We start from the raw sequence: 24329 nt of genomic DNA, 5'->3' as shown, positions 1-24329 counted from the left end.
ATATTAAATACTTAGCTGTGTACATATATCTGTCACAGCTTGAAATAAGTTTCATTTCTGGTATACGTTTTTGTATCTTCAAATAACATGTCGACGTTTGAAACTTTATTTCTATCAATTTAATGTATTCTGTCCATTTGATTTTGATTAAATGAAACGTAGTTGCAAACTATACAAGCGGCCTTTGATATTGTTATCACAACATGTGAAATTTTCAGCCTGTATATAAAATACCTATTGTAAAAACTGATTTCTCACATTAGCAATAAGAAAACCTTCTTGTAATACCAAAACTCTAAAATGTAGTTCTATTAACACTACATCCTAAACCAATCTTAGAGATTGCATTCCTTTATTATCTTAAGTTAAAGACTGTGTTATTGAAATTAATGTAATGCATGCTATATGAAAATGATATTCCTGTTTCTTCTCACTAGCATGAGATATGGACCAGTGCAGACGACAATCTTCTTGTTGACGTCATTTACAGTGACGTCTCAGGTAAAGTTTGATGTTGATTTGAGCATTTCTTTTCTAAATTGCGCTCATTACTTTACTTCACGACTTTCATACATGTCTATGTTGCTAGAATTTCCTGTCTATATCACCCACTCTCCTTGTCTGTACTGCTCTCATTATTTTAATTCGGCATTCTCATTTCTTATTCAAAGTTACTATAATTACTTGTCTATATCCATTTCTACTTAACTATAGTTCTTTGAATTCCTCTCATTACTTTTAAAATATTTCTATTATTAATATTTACTATATTCTTGGCTCTAGATTGTGTCCGATTTAGAGCTAGGTTTAAGCTTTATTTACCTATTTTGCTCGCATTAAGTTTCCTCCATTACTTGCGTTAATTTTTCCCTTCAATTAAAAAAAATATTTAAAGTTAGATAATCTTATAAAATTATGTTACATTCCAGACTTGTGTAATTTAAGAAACCTAGAGCGTGTGGAACTGGACTTGGATACCGTGTGTTTACAAAACCAAATAGGTCGGCATACGTACCATTAGACAAACTTTATTTTATTTAGATTAAACAACTTTATTAAAATTATTACTCTATTTGTTATTAAGTTTAAGAGAGTTTTCATTTTATTACTTTGTTTTATTTTTTTTAATTTAAATATATACAATTACAAAAATTAAGATCGCTTTTATTAAAAGAAAAATATTTTTTAAAATATTTTTGTCGCTGAGATATTTTGTTTCGGATTTTTAAATATATTATTCCTTGAAATATATACTCTCTATTACATAATGTTCACGGGAAGTTATTTTTGAAAAAGTTTTTAGCTCATGTTATTTTAATTGAATTACTTTATCAAAATAAATTTCTCTATTAAGATGATGGTGTATCTCCGTGCTGTCAGAATGTTACTGCGTGTCAAGATTTCTACAAAGATTGTATCAGGCAACAACTTGTGGAAATGGTAATTATAGATTCATAATTAGCTGTTGGTAATTATAGATTCATAATTAGCTGTTGGTAATTATAGATTCATAATTAGCTGTTGGTAATTATAGATTCATAATTAGCTGTTGGTAATTATAGATTCATAATTAGCTGTTGGTAATTATAGATTCATAATTAGCTGTTGGTAATTATAGATTCATAATTAGCTGTTGGTAATTATAGATTCATAATTAGCTGTTGGTAATTATAGATTCATAATTAGCTGTTGGTAATTATAGATTCATAATTAGCTGTTGGTAATTGTAGATTCATAATTAGCTGTTGGTAATTATAGATTCATTATTTAGCGTTGGTAATTATAGATTCATAATTAGCTGTTGGTAATTATAGATTCATAATTAGCTGTTGGTAATTATAGATTCATAATTAGCTGTTGGTAATTGTAGATTCATAATTAGCTGTTGGTAATTATAGATTCATTATTTAGCGTTGGTAATTATAGATTCATAATTAGCTGTTGGTAATTATAGATTCACTATTTACCGTTGCTAATTACAGATTCACTATTTACCGTCGGTAATTATAAGTTCATAATAAGATGTTGGTAATGATAGATTCGTCATTTAAAACCCATAAAAGCTTTACTAAGTTATATATATAAAGAAGACAAAACAAGATAATCGTAAATGGGAGGCGATAGCATTTTAAATACAATATTTATCGGTGCCGGTAGTTTGTACTACAGCTACTTTGTAAACGCATTGCATGAAACACTTTAGCCGGCTTCGACTACACACCAATTTCCGCTTCATGTTATTGATGGGCAATGTTGAGGATCCAGGTGTGTTAAGAAAATGCAGAACAACATTCATTAAGGCGTCCATGCTTTACTCTCCCATACATACCACTATCGCATGTTTACGCCGCATGACAGACATATTGTTCATACTTTTTTAGAAATAATATATCTTGCAACTTAAATAAAGCTGTTTTGAGTTATTCGTTTTTTTTTCAGCTTAATTATCTTATCGTTAATGAAAGCACAATCGGTACAAATGGACTTGAAGGTAACGACATTTTTCTTTTTTTCTGTAAACTGATGTACTTGTGTAGAGTAATCAAGTACGTTTGCAAAATTATATTCATTTTGGTGAATATTCTTGGTGAACTCAGCAATATTTGTGTGTAGCAATACACAGAATTCGGTTTTGTATAGTCTAAAAATGAGTAGCAATGAATTGAATTAGATTTTCCCCCAACAGGTCAAATATTGACACTTCAGAAGCTTACAAGACACAAAGATGTTGTACTAGATAATGCTGAAGTTGTCACACATATTATTGATCAGATAGGCGACATCATTCAGAATGTGAACCTCCAATTAACGCCTTCTTTTTTTAAGGTATATGCTAGTCATGTTCTCTAAATGAAATTCATTATAAACTCTTAATATAGGTAAATATATTTTGAAACTTTCTTTATCTATTAGTAACGTGAAGTCTCACCTATTTCTATTTCCGGCTCACCAAAAGCCTAAAACTTGAGAATCGTTTTAGTAAGGTGAACATGATTTTACACAAAAGTATTACCATGTATAAGGAAGTAAAATTTTAGTAATGTGGAAGAAATGTAATACATTGGTAGAAGAATATAATTTCTGCTTTCTGTTTGCTATAAAATTGTGTATATTTCCAATGTTCGGAAGTAGTATTTTACGCTATTTTCGACAACTAAAAACACTGAAATGTGTTGTCCCCAATTTCTATTTTTCTATTGTGTCACCCCCTTTATTGTTGTGAAGGATATAGGAGAAAGTTTATGAGAGACTACTCCCACTTTATTTTGTTTCAGATTCTACTTAATCTCACGGATGTTTTGTTATCCGTGGAACACCAAACGGGACAGACACTACTTATGGCTGTGGATAAGATCACTTCGCCAAACAACATCAATGGCAGTGTGTCGCTGGACATGAATAATATAGGTGATCAGCTGGTTTTAATAACAAAAGCTATTTTTATGGATTTAGTGCAGCCGTTGATATGCATTTACAATATAGGTTGCCAGATAGTTTATAATTGACGATTTACACAACTGCTAGAGTCATACTTTTATCATTGTTGCTTGGTGGTATAACGTTATTTTAATAAATGGAATACTGTTTTATTATTGTCATTATTGTCTCAACGTAACAGAATACTTGAAGATGTCGTTTTCTCATCTTCTAATAAAATTTAAACTAAATGGTCATTTACCATTTCTAGCTAAATACTTGTCCACATATCTAGCTGACGTAACTCACACAAATGTTTGACCACTTATCTAGTTGCTAAAGCTCACACAAATACATGTCCATATATCTAGCTGATGTAACTCACACAATTACGTAATCCCATATCTAGCTGTAGAATGTAACTCCACAAGTGAAGACATCACTTTCTCGAAGATCTTCTACTTACCAAACCCTTCACTTGATTCCATCTCTGATAAAGACACTCGCGTCCTGTTATCGAAAGAAACCTACCCTAAGTCGTCAGGTTAGTGGTACCTTATTTGTTTCACAAATCCTAAGTTTATTTTAAATATCTTCATTAGCAAATAGGAAGTCTGTCATATCGTACTTATCATGTACTGAATAATTAAAAAAGGGTCGTATTATTGTCCGTTTAAACTGTGTGTATATTCATTTATTATATAGTGTGTTACAACTGATAGACTAGCAATGGGTGTTAAAGTAATTCAACTGTTTGTTTTCCTATAATGTGTGCACATTGTTGTCCGCAGATAAAATCAAGTTTTGTGTTGTCATCTTTAGTGTTGTAGAAGGGAAATTTCCAGTCGTACCATCAAGACAACTAAAGTAAACACACATTTTATTTTATCCTAATATGTATACTATTGGTAATCCCTACATAGTAGAAGTCAAAATTGTTTGAAAGTTTATAATTTGAAATTATTTTAATGTAAAATATTGAAAAATTTATTTTACGAAAGCAATTATATAATACAATTTACTAAATTGAATGTATATTATTTATATTGCTAATTTTTTAACTGATCAGATACCCCCAAGGCACCGCTCTGAGTGAAAGCCTTATCGTGTCAAATATCATCCAATTAAAAGTCAACGTAACACTCTCAACAGTGGAACCACCTGTACAAATGTTTTTTTCAAAAGTCATATGGGTAAATGATAGAGTAATGAACAGTACAAACATTACACAACTTTACTTAAAGAACACTTTACAGAGATTTTATTTCACAAGTGTAGTAGTTTAGAAAAAGTTTGTATAAATAAATATTTCAAAACTAGTGTTGAGAACACTGAAAAGTATATACATTTGAAAACTATAGGCCTACTTAAGAACTTTGTATAGCTCATACTATTGAAATCTATACTAAGTTTTAGGTAAACTAATTTCAAAAGCGTAATTTATTAAAACTATAAATGCCTTCATAATATTGATTATTACATAATGTTTGGTATTATTCGTGAACAGTTTAGTACAATAAACGGCCAAACACTCGTGATGACACTAGCGAAGTGACGTGTTTTTACAAAAAGATTGGATTCATGATGTTTTATGGAAACAAAAATTTGAAAATATGAACATGCCAACTATACACGTTTAAACAATTCTGGAGGGTAGATCCATGTATACAATTAACCGATGTCATTGCTAGATAATCCTACCCGATCGTGCTCAAGAAACATGGGTAGATGAAGTAGAGTTTGTCTATGTCACTGACCTCAGCTACAAGGGAATGATGTGGTCATCATTAAGTCCAGCCATATTTCTATATGAATTAAATTAATGCCCATAGAAGTTTGAAGACTTTTTTTCGAATCTGCGCTTTTTAAAGAATACTTTTAGATAAGTAGGCCTACTCTTGGTTACGATTAGAATACTACTCACGACAGTTTTAATCAGTTTAAAATGAAGTGCTTAAAAAGTCTGAGTGACGGAGACGTATTTTGCGCTGACTTGAAGCGTCAAACATTGGAGTACAGTAGAAATCGGTATTCTTGAAGCAAAAGAGGAATATAGCATCTTAAACACCTGAATCATCTAACTAAAATAGTCCCCCCCCCACTGGCTAGTATTTCACATCATCATCATCTGATCTCATACCTCACACCATCTTAAGGTCAAGCTGCACATCTAATCGAATTTATTTGAATGCTACTTTATTCTTTTTTATGTATAAATTGTCTCTAAGTTGTACATTTTTTAAAAATTAAAATAAACAAGTGTTTTTATTTTTAAGAACGAATCGTTTTACAGCCCGACTTGTGGATTCTTGGATTTATCAGTGAAGTAAATAATCAATTCTAAAAATATTTTATCGGCTTAAACTGAAATGAAATATTAAAAATATTTACAATGTACAAATCTAATAGTAAGCCGATGTACAAATTATATTGGGAGATGAGAAGAATTTATAAATGTTGACTGTTGAACTCCCCAGGGAAGGTGTGTGGGCCTCCAAAGGTTGTAAAGTCGTTAACGACACCAGCAACTACACACAATGTGAGTGTAGTCACCTGACCAACTTCGCTGTGTTGGCACGTTTCTCCAGATCCGGCTTGTCGGTGAGTTGTTAAATTCTTGCTAAATATATATATATATATATATATATATATATATATATATATATATATATATATATATATATATATATTTATATATATATATATATATATATATGTGTGTGTGTGTGTGTGTGTATGTGTGTGTGTGTGTATATATATAGGTAATCCTGTGTATTAATAAATTGCTAATTTAGCTTAACTACTGTATTTATCTACTGGCTTTTAAACTATTACTCGAAGGAAGCAGCCGAGAATATTCTTGAAATTGTGCACAATATTTAAAAAATTTAGTACGATGTTATTAAAATAAACATGGTTATAAAATCCTGACTGTTTATTTTTTTAATGGATGTTACTCCAAATTAGATGCTTTTGATGTTTTAGTATTTTCGATATCTAAACGCAATTTTAAAAAAGTCAGAAACGATTCGGCTGTTTACTTTTTTGTAAAAAAAAAAAAAAAAACACAAATAGCACAAAAAGATCATGTGGTTTAAAAAAAGAAATGTACTTTAAAAAATTAATCAGCAAAGTTTTGAGAATAATTACTATGAAGTGGGGTTTTTAGAAAATCGATCACGAAGTTCTTGTATAAAAACTAAAACTTAAGGTTATAACTATGGCTTGATTATAAATTAATAGAAATGGGGCCTTAAACTCAATTGCAATTTTTATAATAATGATTAAAAACAATTAAACTTTGTAATTATTTTCTTGATTAAAATATTACTTTGTTTTCTTAAGGTTCAATCGCAACATCTAAAATAAATTTTTACAGTTTTTTGGCCCCTATCAGCAATAACGATTGAATCTCTTCAACTACTTTTCAAATGAGGCCGCTCCCATTATTACTGACATCAAGATTTCGTTTCTGTTTCTTGAAATAAAACACGCTGTTGGAAAAATCTTATTTACACATAATATAGTTTTAGTGTAAAACTGGATTGCATTTTGATAAGAAACCAAAACGACACATTTTAAATAGGGATCAAACGTTGGAACACTTTTAACTTATATTTCAGAAAACCAACGATCTAGCCTTAAGTACAATATCAACAGTGGGAATCAGCATCTCTCTACTCTGTCTGGCCCTCACGGTCCTGGTGTACATTTTAGTCTGGAAGTGAGTGGAATCTACTTCACTAGCGTAGCAGAAGTAAACGTTCATTATTAAAATGAATAGTTGAGGCATGGTCGACTGGTAGATGCTACTACTGCTAGTTTGAACGTCTCGAGTTTGATCCTGTGCTTGAGTCTGTAGCACGTCCATGAGTCCACCAAGCTCTGATGTTTACCTGATTCACGTTAGGGTAACTAAGACGGCTAATCACATGTATGCCTAGGCCATTGAAACAGATGGACTCTACTTCATCTACACCAAGAGTCTTGAGCACGAACGGGAGAAAAAATGATGATGATTGAAATGAATTAAACTTACAATTTCAGATTTGTAAAACATGACCATTCGGTGCTCCATATAAATCTCTGCTTATGCCTTATCGTGGGTTACATCATCTTTCTGGCTGGTGTCGATAGAACAGAAGACTTGGTAAGAGTTTGGCTCCTAATTCAAATACTATTAACTTAGTGTGTTGTTAAGTAAACACATAACAAAAGCTTGATAAATGTGTTCATAAAAACCAGCAATAGAATACACCAAAAACTATTATTAAATTTTTTTTCATCGCCATGAAACTTCAAACACATACAAAAAGTTTTCAGCATAGATGTGCTTTGGACAGTTTTTGTTTGTATGATATCATAAATGATGGGATAGTGTGGTCAACACTATGGCCTGCAGCTTTTACTTTCTTTAACGTTGGTGTCCTCAAGCACGTCATTTGGATTCTTCAAGTCGAGAATTCAAATTTTAGAGGAAACCAACTATTATAAAACGGCGAGTGATGGGGGGGGGGGGGGGGGGGTTGAAAAATCCAAGCATGGAAAAACTATACAAATGAACTATACCGTTACATTCCAAATCTGACAGAAGAAAAACTATAAAAGACTAATAGACAACATTAACAAAAAGCTATTTTCTGTTTTCATTGAAATAATCAACTTTCCAAGATTAATTTTGTATTCTGTAAATCGAAAAATTGGAAATGAAATTGGCTCTTTAGGTGTAATTCAAGCCAAAAAGTTGCGATGTTTGAATGGGTGGTAAGGGGTAGGGGTCTATAGGGTCTAGGATAACCTGCAAAATATAATTATCATTAAAAAAATGTTAAAAACCCACGTTTTCTGATTGAACTAAAAAGTAGAACCATTCGACCATCAACATTCTACTTCCGGATCAGTCAGATTTGCATAGGTTTGTACACAAACACCGCGTGACCACTACTCAGCCAATCGCGTGCTCGCTCCTTCATGATTTTTCATTTGTTTTTCAGTAAGCCAGAAGAGGGAAAGTACCCAAACCTTGTTTTTTATCAAATTACAATTACTAGGTCTTGTCCCTTTTTTGTACAAATCAATAGGAGTCTAAAATGATCAAAAATTTTTTTCCATGGATCAATTTAGTAATAGTAATAATTGAATATTGTATTGTCATCGGAAATGAAGCTTCCCTGAAAATTTCGGCGCGCTAGCTAACTGGGAAGTGCCAGAAATTTCGATCGCAAGATTTGATGGAAAGACAAACAAACAAACAAACGGACGCGAAAGCAAGTTAAAGAAAACGTGGGGAAAAAGGGTCACGGCCTGAAAAAAAATTGTCAACTTTTGCTTTAGATGTTCCCTACCCATTCATCACAGTCCCCAGTTATTTTGACAATTAAACACAACATAAATAGAGACTTGTTGTATCCATCTACAGGTAGCCTGTACAGTAGTGGCGGCACTTCTACATTTCTTTTTCCTATCAGTCTTCTTCTCCATGCTAGGGGAGGGAATCCTTGTATTCACCTCAGTAGCAGCTGTTTTTAGTATCAGATCTAGATCAAGGATAATGATAGCTCTTTTAATACTTCTTGCTTACGGTAAGTTTCTCTTTTAAACAATGTCTTCATAAAAATTGTAATTTTTAAATAAAGCAATACATTTCGACTAATCTACACTCAGATGTTCACATACATTTGGTGTTTATCATCCAATAAACTATTATAATGTCTATAAAACGATGTAAGAAACATCTAATCCTGTGTTAACTTTTATTTAGGCGTGCCTCTGATCATCGTTGGTGTATCCATGGGTGTTACACGAACACACGGATATGGTAACAGTGAAAAGTAATTTTGTGTTATTGTATCTAAGTCAACAGCCTATATATATATATATATATATATATATATATATATATATATATATATATATATATATATATATATATATATATATATATATATATATATTTATATATATATATATATATATATATATATATATATATATATATATATATATATATATATAAAATATATATATATATATAATATATATATATGAATATGTATATAGCTATTAGGAACTTTGGCAAACGGTTCAAGAGAAACAAAATTCATTTTGTACATTGGGTATATTAATTCTATTCAAAATCTAAAGACCTGCAAGCGTCAAAAATATTAAAAATTTGTAACTGGTTTTAATACTTCTAAATTTCTTATATAGTTTCTACACCTAATTTGTTTTTTTATTCAATTACAAAGCTGTTGGTTGATGGTAGATAACGGTCTTATCTGGGCATTTTTAGGACCAGTGCTCTTTGTTATTGGAGTAAGTAACTTTTTAATTGTATATATATATATATATATATATATATATATATATATATATATATATATATATATATATATATATATATATATATATATATATATATATATATATATATATATATATTGCTACACATTAGAAAATGTAATCATATATTAGGATTTTTCAATCCGACAAAAAGGAAAATTTTAAACCATAGAATACGCTTGATTTTTATCGGACAAGACTTGATTGTAATGTGTTTTAGATGTATAACTAACACTTGCTGTTCCCCTTAGTGTGTACGCCATATAACAAAAATTTCAATGCTTTGTTGCAGGTGAATTTAGTGATACTGTTGGTGGTGATTAGAGCAATACAGTCAACTCACGTCATGAGGGATAAATCGGCCCTGCTTAAAGCAAAGTAAGTGCTTAACACATCAACTTAGTTACCACACATTTTTGTCGATATACACGAGATCACACCGTTATAATTAAGTCAAATTTCAAATGACGATTAAACCACAAATTAGACGAGGAAAGATTAAACCTGTGGTAAGAAAATGTAAATTTATACACATACATTTTTTACTTAATTTGTCATTACTTAATTCATTACTTAATTCATTGCTTATCCATTCAGGTCCGTGCTAAGGTCTTTGTGTGTTCTCTCCCCTATATTCGGCATGACCTGGGTGTTTGGTGTTCTGTCTGTTAACAATGAAACCATCGTCTTTGAATATTTATTCGCCATCTCCAATTCACTGCAGGTTGGTTTTCTTAAATGTAAGTGTGAAACTGTTATATACAGGGTGTGATTGCTACTATTTATATTTCTTCGTAAGTATGTTTGCCTTTTGTTAAATCTGAGAGTATGGGAATCTTTTGCCAACTGTTTTTTTTTTCTTTTGGATAGTATATGATTTTAATATGTCCTTTGAATTTCATTATAACAATTTTATAAAGTATTTCTCACACAATATATCTATTAAACTACAAAACCAACATTTGCATTGTTGTAATGTTCCCAATATATTTCAGGGTTTGTTTATCTTTATCTTTCAATGTCTCCTTCTCAAGCAGGTAAATTTAAACACAATTATTTTGTATTTTTTACTGTGAAATAATTTTTTTATTAGAAACAATATGCAAACATTTGGGCAATTAACTAAAATGCTTATTCTTTGCACATTCATTTATTTAATTACTATTTGATCATCAGTAAGCGTGGTTGCGTTGACATCTAATTTCAAACAATTTACTTTTATTTTAATCTCCCCAATAGGTGAGAGAAGGTCTCAAAATTCTGAAACACAAACTTTGTTTTGACTGTTTAACTAAATGTAGGAACACGAAGGTAGCATTTATTATACATCTCCTGGCTTAATTAAAATACTATTTTCAAGTTACATTTGAATTTAACATTGTATTATTTTACTTTTCTTTTTTTACCGTTTTATTTTACATGTGTTACAAAGTCACGGGTATCGCAATGTAAAAGTAAACGTTTCTTAAGATATTAGAGGTTTAAATATTTGTGTTTAAAATGGATTTTTTTTCTAAACATGTAAAAAAGAGTGAGCCACTACTTTATTTCATGATTTTCGGATTTAAATTAATATCTAAAATTTAATGATCTTATAGCCAAGAAAGGTTATAGAAACGCAATCTCAAAGCAATTCACAATCGCAGAGTAATTCTAATTACTCCAACTCAATTAGTAAGTATGCTTTTTTGTGATTACTTTGTATGTAGAAAACAAAATTACATTTTCATTTTTTCCCCTATGTTTGCACATCTAATAATATAATTGCGTGAAGTGATCAGATCCTAACCAACAAGCTAATATTGTGAAAAAAACACATAATGATATGATTGTGTGAATTTGTTAGATCCTGACCAGCAAGTCTAACCTTGTTACAACTCCAACTACCAACTACAACTTCAGGTTTCGTAGTTTCTATGAAACACGAGCATCATCAAAAAGTAAGAAGGAAAGCCGTAAGAGCAGGCGTGAGAGCAGTAGTGGAAGCTGGGCTGGGGTAGATACATTGGAAGAGGAGCTGGAAGTTTCATATATTTTCATGAATCGTCAGAGTTTTCATGAGGACACGCCCACTGATTATGTTCAGTCTAACATTGTACAAGGAAAGGAATTTAGGTTTTGAGTTTTGTTGTAAGCTGTGACCACTAAAATGTCACCATAAGCAAATAAGAAAGTACATAACTTTTTGAGTTTTCAGTAAAAGCTAGGACAGTGGAAGCTTATTGCACTAGCTGTTCACCACTTAGGATGAAAACCATTTAGTTAATAGGTTTACAGTATGTAAGACATGCTTATTTCACCCCCCCCCCCCCACCAACTTGTATTTTTAGAACACGAAACTAGAATATTCAATTCGAATTGTTTGAAAATATTTTTTATGATCTTAGCAAGCTGTATACTGTAAAAATAGTTCCTTAATGACATTTTAGATGTTTAATTTTAATATATGTATCTACAAATCATATGTACGATGCCAAAAACAATTTATAATTTAAAGAGCTTATGTAGGTTTATTTTTTATATTAAAATAACTTGATATTATGTTTTATCTTGCGTGGCATATTTTAATATGTATATAAATATTATTACTGGGCTTTATTTTTTTGTAGGAATCTACAGAAGAAGGAGACACCATCTTGTTGTAGCCAACGTTACATAGTGTAGGCTCGTTGCCTTAACAAAACTAGTCTTCCCAATTGTCACGTCTTCTGTTGTTCTGTAAATCTGTCCGGGTGGGCGCCTATCTCAGCGTTAAACATCTCAACACATGTCCTAAATAGCTCATGTGAGTGACATCTCAAATATACGATCAAGTCCCAGCGATCCTATAAACCAAACAGATTATCTTGATTTGGCGCACTTTTTATTTCACAAACGCCTTTAGCCACTGGTCAATTACATCATGTCAATTACCCGACTTCCCAGCACTAACCCCGATCCAAAAACTGCAGCAGGACATTACCAGCTGCTTGACAATTACCATCGTTTACGGCAGGGGTCTCCAAACTTTTCATCCGACGGCCGCATTAACTATTAAATTTTAGTTCGAGGGCCAGTTTCTTCCGGGCATGTCTTTGATTCTAGGCAAAGTTCCTCAGCCATCACCAACAAACGTTTTTTTCCGTGGACAAAAATATCTCCGCGGGCCGTAGTTTGTAGACCCCTGGTTTACGGTAACGATAACGGTAACGGTGTGGTTGTTGGAGTTACTGTTGTTATTGGTATTGGTATTTACGTTAATTTATAGGTACTGATGTTTTTTTTTAATACACATACTATTTTAGAAACTACTGTACTTGAAAATCAATCCGCTATAGAGTCGCTCCTGTTAAATTGGAAGTATAAATGTATATATGTATACATGTGTGTATATATATATATATATATATATATATATATATATATATATATATATATATATATATATATATATATAAAACGAGAGAGAGAGAGAGAGAGTAGGCACTTACATCTACACCAAGGTAACACAACCTATTACAAGAGACGAGCGCAACAAACAGAAATTAAAATAAAGTAATTTATTTTAATGAGAGCGTGCAATCTTTTGGAAGCAGTTGTTTATACAGAGGGGTAAAACTCAAATCAGTAGACTGCAAATTAACCCAACAATGACCGAAATATTTGCAAAGTGAGTTTCTAATTTACGAAAATAAACCGGAAAACAGAAGAAATATTAAATACACGATTATGATAAAATCAAACCATTTATATAGGATTTCAACTAGACCCAAAACATGATGAAATCCCCAAAAATTGCGATTGTTGGTGGAAAATTAATTGTTCACAGATTTTCCTAACAGAGTAGTACATCCATATAAGTGTGATTATTGTTCTTATCCATATTCAAACTCATGCATATATATTCGTTGTGTATTTGTTATAATATATCAAATTTAAAGTTGCTTTTATTACATTCATAAAAAATATGCCAACAATTTTTTTAAATATTTTTACTACACAAGCCAAAATAAAAAAAAAAAACACTTGAAAAAATTTGAAAACATTTCAAGATACTAATCTAAAATGTAGTTTTAAAAATTGTTGTAAATTTTATGAATCTACTGATTTAAAAAATGTGATGAATGTAACTTTTTTATAAACAAGTTTTACAACTAGTTATTTTTCTCGGTATGGGTGTCAATTAAAATTCCGGGTGAGTGGGAGGGGGGTGTTGAGTGGAGAACCCAGTAAAGGTATATATTTTAATAGAGATAAAATAAAATCATTGCTCCTCTAAAACAGGAGTCTCCAAACTTTTCAGTCCGAGGGCCGCATTAACTATCAAATTTCAGTTCGGGGGCCAGTTTCTTCCAGGCATGTCTTTGATTTTTCTAGGCAAAGTTCCTCAGCCATCACCAACAAACGATTTTTCCTAGGACAAAAATATCTCCGCGGGCCGGATGAGAGGACTTCGCGGGCCGCATCCGGCCCGCGGGCCGTAGTTTGGAGACCCCTGCTCTAAAAGAAACACTAATTACAAATTACAAACGACGTGTGACCAAAACCTACGGTCATAAGTATAATCAATGTCACTGCTACGTCCGCCTTTGGTCCGGATCAGACAAGAAACATCAGATGGGTCGTAGACATAGCTCCAACATCTCTTCGTATGGAGGCAGGTCATAAAACACTCCTTAAGGTAGAAGTAAAGGAAGAAATGAAGTAAAATATATTTATTTAGTTACATTTTCAGCCTTTTTTTTTACAGACACTTAAGACATCTGTGAACATAGTACACATTTGATGTAAGTTATAAAGGTTGTTTTAAAAATTAAATCATCTTATTAAAAATAGGTAGCAAATCAAACCTCTCAGTAAGCATTAAGGAGTGCGATATCATTATGCATTAGTACTTTTTTTTTTAAAATGTGTCTCTTATATTCTAGAAATAACTCCGAATAAATATATGCAGAGAAAGACATCTTAAGTACAAAATGCTTATGTAACTATTTCCAAATGAATAGACTTCATTAGAAAAGTGTTGTTAGCCGTTTCATAAAATATCCTAGTATATAAAAACCTGGATCAGGACGTTCTACCGAAAGACACTTGCCCTAATGCAGTTTGCCCGAAGGCCGATTTCCCGAATGGACACTTGCCCGAATGGAACAAATACCCGAATGGACACTTTCCCGAATGCGACAAATGCCCGAATGAATACATGCCCGAATGCGACAAATGCCCGAATGCCATTTGCCCGAGGGCCATTTACCCGAAAAAATGTTAATTTTAGATAATAAACTAGAATACCCGTCATCCGTTGGATAACTGTGGGTTTCGGGGGTCATCCATCAAAAAACATCACGTCTGTCACTCAGAGGCATAGCGACCCTTCCCGGCGCCCGGGGACAAACTTTTCGATTTGAACCCCCCCCCCCCCGCAAGATTTCGATTTGCAACCCCCCCCCCCCTCAAACGTTTGATGTGCACCCCCCCCCCCACTCAAACTTTCGATTTGAACCCCCCTCAACCTTTCAATTTATTTTTCCAAACCATTTTGGCGCCCCAACATATGTCTCAGTCTAGTAGTAGTAACTTTCAAATTAAATTTTATCTTAAATTAGCCAAACAAAGATTTATATAAAATAATTAAGGCCTGAAATAGATTCTAGATGTATTAAGGCCTGAAATAGATTCTAGATGTAGAATTTACATTAAGTCTAGATCTAGAATTTACATTGAGTCTAGTGACCTAGATCTAGGCTAGATCTAGATTTAGGCTAGATTCATAACTTTCCTTCGACAGCTGATCTTTAGATCTAGAGAAATTTATTATAAAACTAAATGCAAAAAAGACAGTTTAAAATTGATATAAGTGTTGGAACGTAATAAATACAGCAAACGGACGTATTGTTAAAGTTAAAGCCGACAGAAAATTAGCTTTAGAACGTGTTAAACATTGGAATGGGAACACAATCTTCTTCGATAGGCCGCCATTATCGATAAAAAAAAATAAACACATCATGTGACGTCACTGTTTCCGTCGAGTCTAGTGGCTTTTCAAATCTTTTTAAAAAATTGTGGTTAATATACGTATGAATAAATCAATAAATTAATTAACGTCTTTAAATAAATGTGTGATTAACAGTCTGTCTGAATTAAAAAATTATTCTCTACCTACATACTATTTTACAGCTCTCCAGATAGAGTACAACATATCACAAAACTCGATCAACCAAACAAAAAAACAAACAAAAAAATAAATATTCAAACATGTAAACAAACTTGACTTTTAGTAGTATATAGATAGATAATATTACCAAATAGACATTCTTAATTCAAGTTTGAAATTTTAATAATATACACAATTCTAAGCATAAAAACAAAGTTGTTTATGTTTTTAAAATTTAGCCTTAATTTTTTGAAAACTGAGAAATTGTTGTAAAATAAAATCTTTATTCTTTAATAAATGTAAGGTGATATTGGCGCCGGTGTCTTCATATTCTTTTTAGAAAATGAAATTTGTTTTAGAAAATCTTCAATATTAATTTTTTAAATAATTAATTTAGATAATGAGCACCTTAGAAATATTACACTATGGCGATCAAATCAAGTTTTACACTATTCCTGTGTTACCACGGACCCGTCCGCCCGTCCGTCCGTCCGCCACATACAGAATTTAACTTTACATATTATATTAGCTGAGGCCAGTGGCGTAGCGAGGTCGGGTGTCACCCGGTGCGGCACTTAATGGTGTCACCCCCCCAGAGGCATAGAGACCCTTCCCAGGGACAAACTTTCAAATTTTCGATTTGCACCCCCCCCCCCCTCAAACTTTTGATTTGCACCCCCCCTTGAGTTTTCGATTTGCACCCCCCCCCCCCTCAAACTTTCGATTTGCACCCCCCCCTCGAGTTTTTCTCTATTTATTTTGCTATTTTTTGCCATTTTGTCACCCCCCTAAATGGTGTCACCCGGTGCGGTCCGCACCCCCCGCCCCCCCCTCGCTACGCCCCTGGCTGAGGCGACTATCAGAATACAAAAAAAAAAACATTTTTTTTTTAAATTCTTAAAGTATACACTGCGGCTATATGGATTACTGATCATATTTAACATAGTTAATAAATAAAGTAGTAAAAACATGCCGTACCAGACCCACAAGTTACCGGGAAGAGGGTACGAGATACGCGGAGGGGCTTTACCTTGTTCGCTTACGCTCGGCAGTGTACTGTTATTGTTCAATTCTTTTTTTCACTTTAATTCATTTACTCGCTACATTCTTAGCGCTACACCTTATCTCAAGACCTCGTGTTACTAAACTAAAATCATCGTGATTTACGTACTTGAACTTAAATGATACTTCGTCATGTATTATTACATACGCTTTATTTCTTTAACAACTTTTTTCTTCATTGTAATTTGCCTTTTCCGCAAAACTTCACTCATTTTCACGTGCATGCGGTTAAAATCAAAACAGGTAAAAGAGGTTTGTCTCTTCCTCCCTCAACTTCTAATATTGTTAAAATCTCGTACGTTGAGGTAAAACTGTACTTTGAAAATATCTAATATTAATTTGCAGGCCCTTTTATTTCTACAGATGTCTTAGGTTTACAGATAAACTATATACCTTATAAGCTTTTCTTCATATAAACTGTTGTGCATTATATTTTTTTCATAAGTAAATCCCTTTATGTTTTCACTTATTATTGCGATTGAAAAAGTGTGCTAAAGATTTACCGTGTGATTGTTCGCTTGCACAGGAAAGTTGAAATCTTCTAAATAAGTATTACAGCCTAAAGGAAGATTTAATATTTGGAACTATTTTTAATAGCATACAACCTACATACTATTTATAAAGTAATATAAATAAAACATAAACTTATATATATATATATATATATATATATATATACATATAGGCCCTATATATATATAGATGTATATATATATAATATAGGGCCTATATATATATATAACGAATATGTATGTAATTATATGTCCTTGTGCGTGCGTATGTGGAGGTTTATGTGTGTGTTTTTGTGTTTGTTGTTTTTATATATACATGTATATATATATATATATATATATATATATATATATATATGTATATGTATATATATATATATATATATATATATATATATATATATATATATATATATATATATATAACCAATATATATGTAATTATATGTCCTTGTGCGTGCGTATGTGGAGGTTTATGTGTGTGTTTTTGTGTGGGTGTGCGTGATGAATAAAAATTTCAGAATAGATTATCTCACACTAAGATAAAGAGTATAAACGCTCTGAATATACAACAGCTAATTCCGGGAAATGTCCCCACTCCAACCCACAATGACTACATACAAATTAACTTCAGTGATTTTTGTTTTTATATCAATATTTGATACTATAATTAACATCGTATATCAGAGTATTTGACTTAATTTAAAAAAAAACATGCATTATATATATATATATATATATATTATTGTATTGCTAGAAACAGAGAAGGCATTTGGGTTTAGTATCAATTATTAAGTTACTAGTGACAGACACTGACGGAAATTAAAGAATTATTATTACAGGTAGATAAGTGATAAATGAGTAAAAGTTCTAATTCTCTGCCTTCTTTCAAATTTTGAGTAATTTCCGTTGACCGGATAAAGTAATTTGTAATGTACGCTATTTCCGATTCCTCAAAAAACGCATGTGTATTTATAGAGTACTAATAATTTGCACTATTATGCACGTTTTTTGTGGCGTTCACTTAGTATGCAATTCTTTTTTCTACGAGATTTTATTTTATTTTAAAAAGTTTTTTTTAAAAAATGGATTAAAAAACATGTCTATATCCCGAGTTGCCATCCCCTGTTGTTTTATATTAGAATATTCGAGAAAGTTTAGGGGAGATCACTCCCTGTTTATTTTATCAAACGTCAATGCCGCTGTGTTGGAGGCGTGGTCGAGTCGGCAAAAGCTCACAGTTGTTAAAATTCTCGAGTTCGAACCTTCTTGCTGATCAAGCTCGATCTCTTTCAACGCTTAAAACTAAGAACGAAGAAGAAGAATCTTTTTAAAAAGCGCAAGCAATCTTTTAATAAAGTACTCAGTTTACGTGTGATCACACAGATTCGCGTTTATTTTATTTTTTTTTAAATAATAGTATCCAAAAGTACGTACTACTTCTATCTCTACAGGATAAAGTGCTATCGTGATATTCATTTTCGTCCAGATTGACCACATCCCCGTACGACATAAACAAGGAACAACCACCGCGCCAATGATATTGATAGAAGAAACATTTATATTCTTCCTTACATTTCCAATAGCAATGCTGTGGTTAAAAAACAGAGGAAATAATATTAATAAGCAATTAATTATTTAACCTTAAACATATACATTAATGGTCAAAATTAAGGTGTAACTGTATTCTAATTATCTGGCGAAAAGATCACGGTTTAGTTGGCGTAATTTTAAGTTAGCTAAATATTCACTAGCCAAAGTGTGAAAGCTAGCAGTATTAAATGTGCTTGACGTAGATAAGCATGGGTAATATGAGTTACACGAATTACGATTCTTATCAAAATGACCTCCCCACAATGCGTCCTTTGTGTGTGTCATTTCCTCCACGACATCTTCCAATATCGTTACATATATGTGGACTTGGTGCACGTTGAGAGAATAAACTGTTCAAATTTCAAATCGATTTTAAAAGGATAAACCTTCTATGATCCATCTATCATGGTTCTGTAAAACTTACTATGTGTTTCCGCAATACAATTTACAAGAAAATACGATTTAAAAAAAAACAAAATAAATGACACTAGTAGTGACGTGCATCTTCGAAAACATGTGTATTACCTGTTAGGTGTATTGTAGTTCCGAATGTTGATGGCATATTTATTACTATGTTGTTTATTGTATTGTGGTTATAAATTTCGATCGTTCAGTACAAATAAATTACCATGTTAGTTGATTGTGTGTGGTACAAAATTTTGGTCCATTAAGATATGTGTATTACCCTGGTAGTTTATCGTATGTTGTACAACATTTTGGTCGATTAAGATATGTGTATTACCCTCCTAGTTGATTCTAGGTGGTACAAAATTTTTGTCCATTAAGATGTGTGTATTACACTTTTAGTTGATTGTACGTGGTACAAAATTTTGATCGATTAAGATATGTAAATTACCCTGTTGGTTGTATGTGGTACAAAATTTTGGTCGTTGTGTATTACCTTGTTAGTTGGTTCGTTGCGGTTAATAATATCGACTTTGTCATAAGCTGAACACTGGGCTGCAAAAAATAAATACTTTATGGGTTATACGTTTTTAATTATCATTTTTCTTCAGCAAATATATATTTTATGACTTATAAGTTTTTAACGATCACATTTTTTCTGCAAAAATAAATTTTATGAGTAATCATTAAAATGATCATATTTCTGCATTAAAAATATACTCTATGAATTATGAGTTGTAATAATCATTATATATATATATATATATACATATATATATATATATATATATATATATATATATATATATATATATATATATATATATATATATATATATATATATATATATATTTGTCTGCCTGTTGGTTATGAATGTAATTATTATATATAAACATTGTATTGTTTATTCGTCTAATAATAATTTTAACGTAATCATGATATCTATACACTATTTAGTGACTTTTTGATTATTGTGATCGAAAATATTAGTCAGTCTATAAATGAGTTTTTAAATGTACTCACCCTTTTCCTTATTGATCAATGTGAGTTCAAGATTTTTTAATGTACTCACCCTGGGCAGGGGACACGCAGGTCAGCAACAAAACCGCCAGGAATATTTTTGATGTGGTTGACGCCATCTTTGACCAATGCTGGTTGTAATGTGCTCTGTGTGTGAAATTTGTTTACAATAGCTAGAGTTACTGCACGTGAGAATGGACATGTCAGGAATGGCTTTATCAGATCAACTTACATTTCCGCCAGGGCTTGATGCTAGTTCAGAGCATTGCGGGATTTGCTTAATTAGTTAATTTGGCTTGGAGTTTCTTTCAGGCAACCCCCCCCCCCCCCCGAAGAACTTTAGCCACTCCCCCCTCTCCCATCGAACCAGAGAGAACTGCATTATTTTGTTTGAAAATATTTTATAGCATAATTAAACGCGTTCAGCCCCCTCTCCCCCGAAAAAATCGGAAGTATGTAGTTTCGTTCCTTTCTAAGGAGACAAAGATCTAAAAGAAACCTGATTTTGCATTCATGACGTTTACTTGTACTTGAAACTAAGAAACCTTTACAATATCAACTCAATTATAATGTATGTGTCTTTTATTACTTCACATCCTTGCTTAAATTGAAAAAAAAACTATTCCAAAAGTAAGACATACTGAAAAAAAAACTTTGTATATGCGAAACTATTCACTGGATATGATATTTTCGTAGATCAAATATCTTAAATACAGCTAAATTAATAGGCCAATATATATATATATATATATATATATATATATATATATATATATATATATATATATATATATATATATTGGCCTATATATAAAGCTAATAAATTCATTTGCAATGCCCTAACATCCATTAACTTGAAAGAAATTACATAACAGCTTATACCTGCCTAGCAAGCCTTCCTATAGAAATTAACTCACCAGAGTAGACAATCAAATTGTTTCAGTAGCCACGACCGCAAGTGGAGTGCGCGGCGTTGTTATACGGGCTGTGGTAACTAACTAGCCAATCAAAACACGCGGTGGAAACAATCAATCACACAAGTGTATCCAAAGTTTTTAACAATTTGGGAATTAGTAACTAAAATAATACATATGAATTTTAAAGAATATTGGGGGAAAAAATCAACAAACGTATTTTCCAATTATTAAGGCTAATGTTTTACCACAAGAAAATGTTCTCAAAATGTGCAGGTCTTCATTTACACTTTGTTTTGCTTCATATATGGTGAGTACATCTTACACTCCATACTTAACTGGGAAACTCTGGCAACATCATATACGTCGGGAGTACACTAGTTATGACTGATTTGTTTATTATGTTACTACTGTCGTTGTATTTTTAAATAGGTTTCAAAGATTTAAAATAGTGCAAAATGAAGCGGTCGTTATATGAGATCAGTAGTAAGGTTTAGCAAAAGATATTACTACAAGTAAGGGGAGCAATCATCTCTGCCATGTTACCTCACATTGTAACCTTGTTTAGTCTGTTAATCCAGCTCGGCTCCATCTGCATACGGGTCGTCAACAAATCTCTAATCCCACGTTCGTTAATCCCTGTATCATGCCTAATCTTCATTACTCATACTATACAACAGCTCTGCTCCCCTTACATGCGGGTAGCCAAAGAATATTTAATCTCGCGCTAACTAATCCCTATGTCACATGTCTATTCTGCGTTAGTAGGGGATTGATTATCAGGTAGCTCATTGTATTAGTTATTGCAAAAAAAATGATATAGGTACCTACACAATGATATAAGGCAGCTCAACTACAGTGTCGTCACCAGGGTGGGGAGTGAGCTGCGGGTATCTGACCATGAGTCACTTGCCCTAGTGACGCCACTGTGTACATATTAAACACTGCAAGCCTGTTACCTTCTCTTCTGTTATTGACTTCACTAAATTTTAATGCTATTGAAGAAAAAAAGCCAAAACCACTAGGTTTATATTTTAGGTTGCCAATTGACAGTTGCTTTTACTATATACAAAAAAATATTAATGAGAAAGTTTTTAATTTACTTTTATGACATACATTACACGTGTAAACATTCAAGGTGTGGTACAGTGGTATTAGTAGTAAGTGTGAGATTTCTATTCTGGAATCTTGAAACTTAAATTGAAGAATTTGCAACAAACAGTAATAGAAACAATAGCAAACAAGTAGCGTGTACGATTACTTTTACCAGTCTCCCCCTCCCCCCCCCCCCCCACGCATGGAAAATTTAGTTCGCCCCCATCCCCGTCAACACAAGTCAACTGTCAACAGAAATGGTTGTTTTTCACACATACACAAAATTAGACATAAATGTTATAACGCCTTATGTTTTTATAGGTATATATATATATGTCGAAACAGAACATTACAGCCCATCTGAAGAGACTCAACCATTATAAAATATGTTCATGTATCCTTTCGTTTTCAACATTCAATTGTATGCTTTTATGTTCTTTTCTGTACATCCTTTCATATGCTCATATCAGGGGCGGAACTACAGTGCCGCCAGACCCCGCAATGCGGTGGGTGCTCACGCCGTTTAGGGGCCCACAGCCGACCATGAGCGATTTTGTATAGTTAAAAAAATAATTTTCTTGCATTTTTTACTTGACGTTTTTGTAAAAAGAATATTGTAGCTACGGACAATCAAATACACGCTCTTGTCGGCAAAATTCTTTTGAAAAAAAAATCAAAGTCCATTGCGCGAGAGGTCGCTAGATAATATGGTGAGTTTTGCTTCTTTATAGAGTTGGAAAGGGACCCTCATTGTGATTTTACAATGTAAAATGTACGTTTTTGTATTGGTAAAACTACTATTCTGTACTATCCTATACAAATAATAAAAAATAATATAATAATAATAATTTCGGTTTTATTTTTTTAGTTTCGCCACTGGCAACTTGATAGTGGTTTTGTAAATAACAAACAGATCTACTACAGTAGCGAAGTTATACAGTAGCTAACAAACGCTGTTACGTGAAAGAAAAAAAAAAATATATATATATATACATGAGCTGTATATCGTCGGGAGTGTGGTCGTATTTGTTTGTATGCATATAGAGCCACACCAACGTAACACAACCTATTACAAGAGACGATAGCAACACACAGAAATTAAAATAAAGTAGTTTATTTTTATGAGAGCGTGTAATCTTTTGGAAGCAGTTGTTTATACAGAGGGGTAAAACTCAAATCAATAGACTACAAATTAACCCAACAATTACCAAAATATTTGCAAAGTGAGTAATCAATTTATGAAAACAAACCGAGAAATAGAAGAACTATCAAATACAAGATCATGATAAAATCACACCATTTAAATCGGATTTCAACTTGACCCAATACATGATTAAATCCCATAAAATTGCGATTGTTGATGGAAAAGTAATTGTTCACAGATTTTCCTAACAGAGTAGTACATCCATATAAGTGTGATTATTGTTTTTATCCATATTCAAACTCATGCAAATATACTTGTGTGAATCTATTATAATTTATCTAATTTAGAGTTGCTTTTATTACATTTATTAAATAACAATTTAAAATATGTTCAATTTTTTAAATATTTTTATTACAGAAGCCAAAATAAAAAAAAAAACTTGAAAAACTTTGAAAGCATTTTGAGATACTAATCTAAAATTTGTAAATTTTATGAATCTACTGATTTAAAAGATTTGATGAATACAACTTTGTATAAACTAGTTTCACACGTTGTTTAATTCAGATATTTTTCTCGGTAGGGTGTCGCTTCCGGGTGAGGGGGAATTGTTGAGTAGAAAACTCAGTAAAGGTATATATATTTTCAAGAGAGATAAAATAAAATTATTGTTCCCCTAAAAGAAACACTAAAA

The 24329-nt window shown here is 32.0% G+C and overlaps 1 long non-coding RNA gene across 1 annotated transcript; it reads right to left on the bottom strand.

Annotated features, from left to right (window-relative positions):
- Positions 1-13316: 13316 nt before the first annotated feature.
- Positions 13317-19053, bottom strand: LOC131937019 (uncharacterized). Its single transcript, XR_009386139.1, has 3 exons — positions 18904-19053; positions 17458-17513; positions 13317-14413 (listed from the first exon to the last, which is right to left on the bottom strand). It is a non-coding gene; the product is annotated as an uncharacterized LOC131937019 (long non-coding RNA).
- Between the last annotated feature and the right edge of the window lie 5276 nt (positions 19054-24329).

This window comes from Physella acuta, unplaced genomic scaffold, assembly GCF_028476545.2.
Source record: "Physella acuta isolate Inbredline_101_S28 unplaced genomic scaffold, ASM2847654v3 ptg000197l, whole genome shotgun sequence".
In the NCBI taxonomy this organism is placed as follows: domain Eukaryota; kingdom Metazoa; phylum Mollusca; class Gastropoda; family Physidae; genus Physella; species Physella acuta.
The sequence above is the reverse complement of the archived record's forward strand: the minus strand, read 5'-3'. Positions and strand labels throughout refer to the sequence as shown.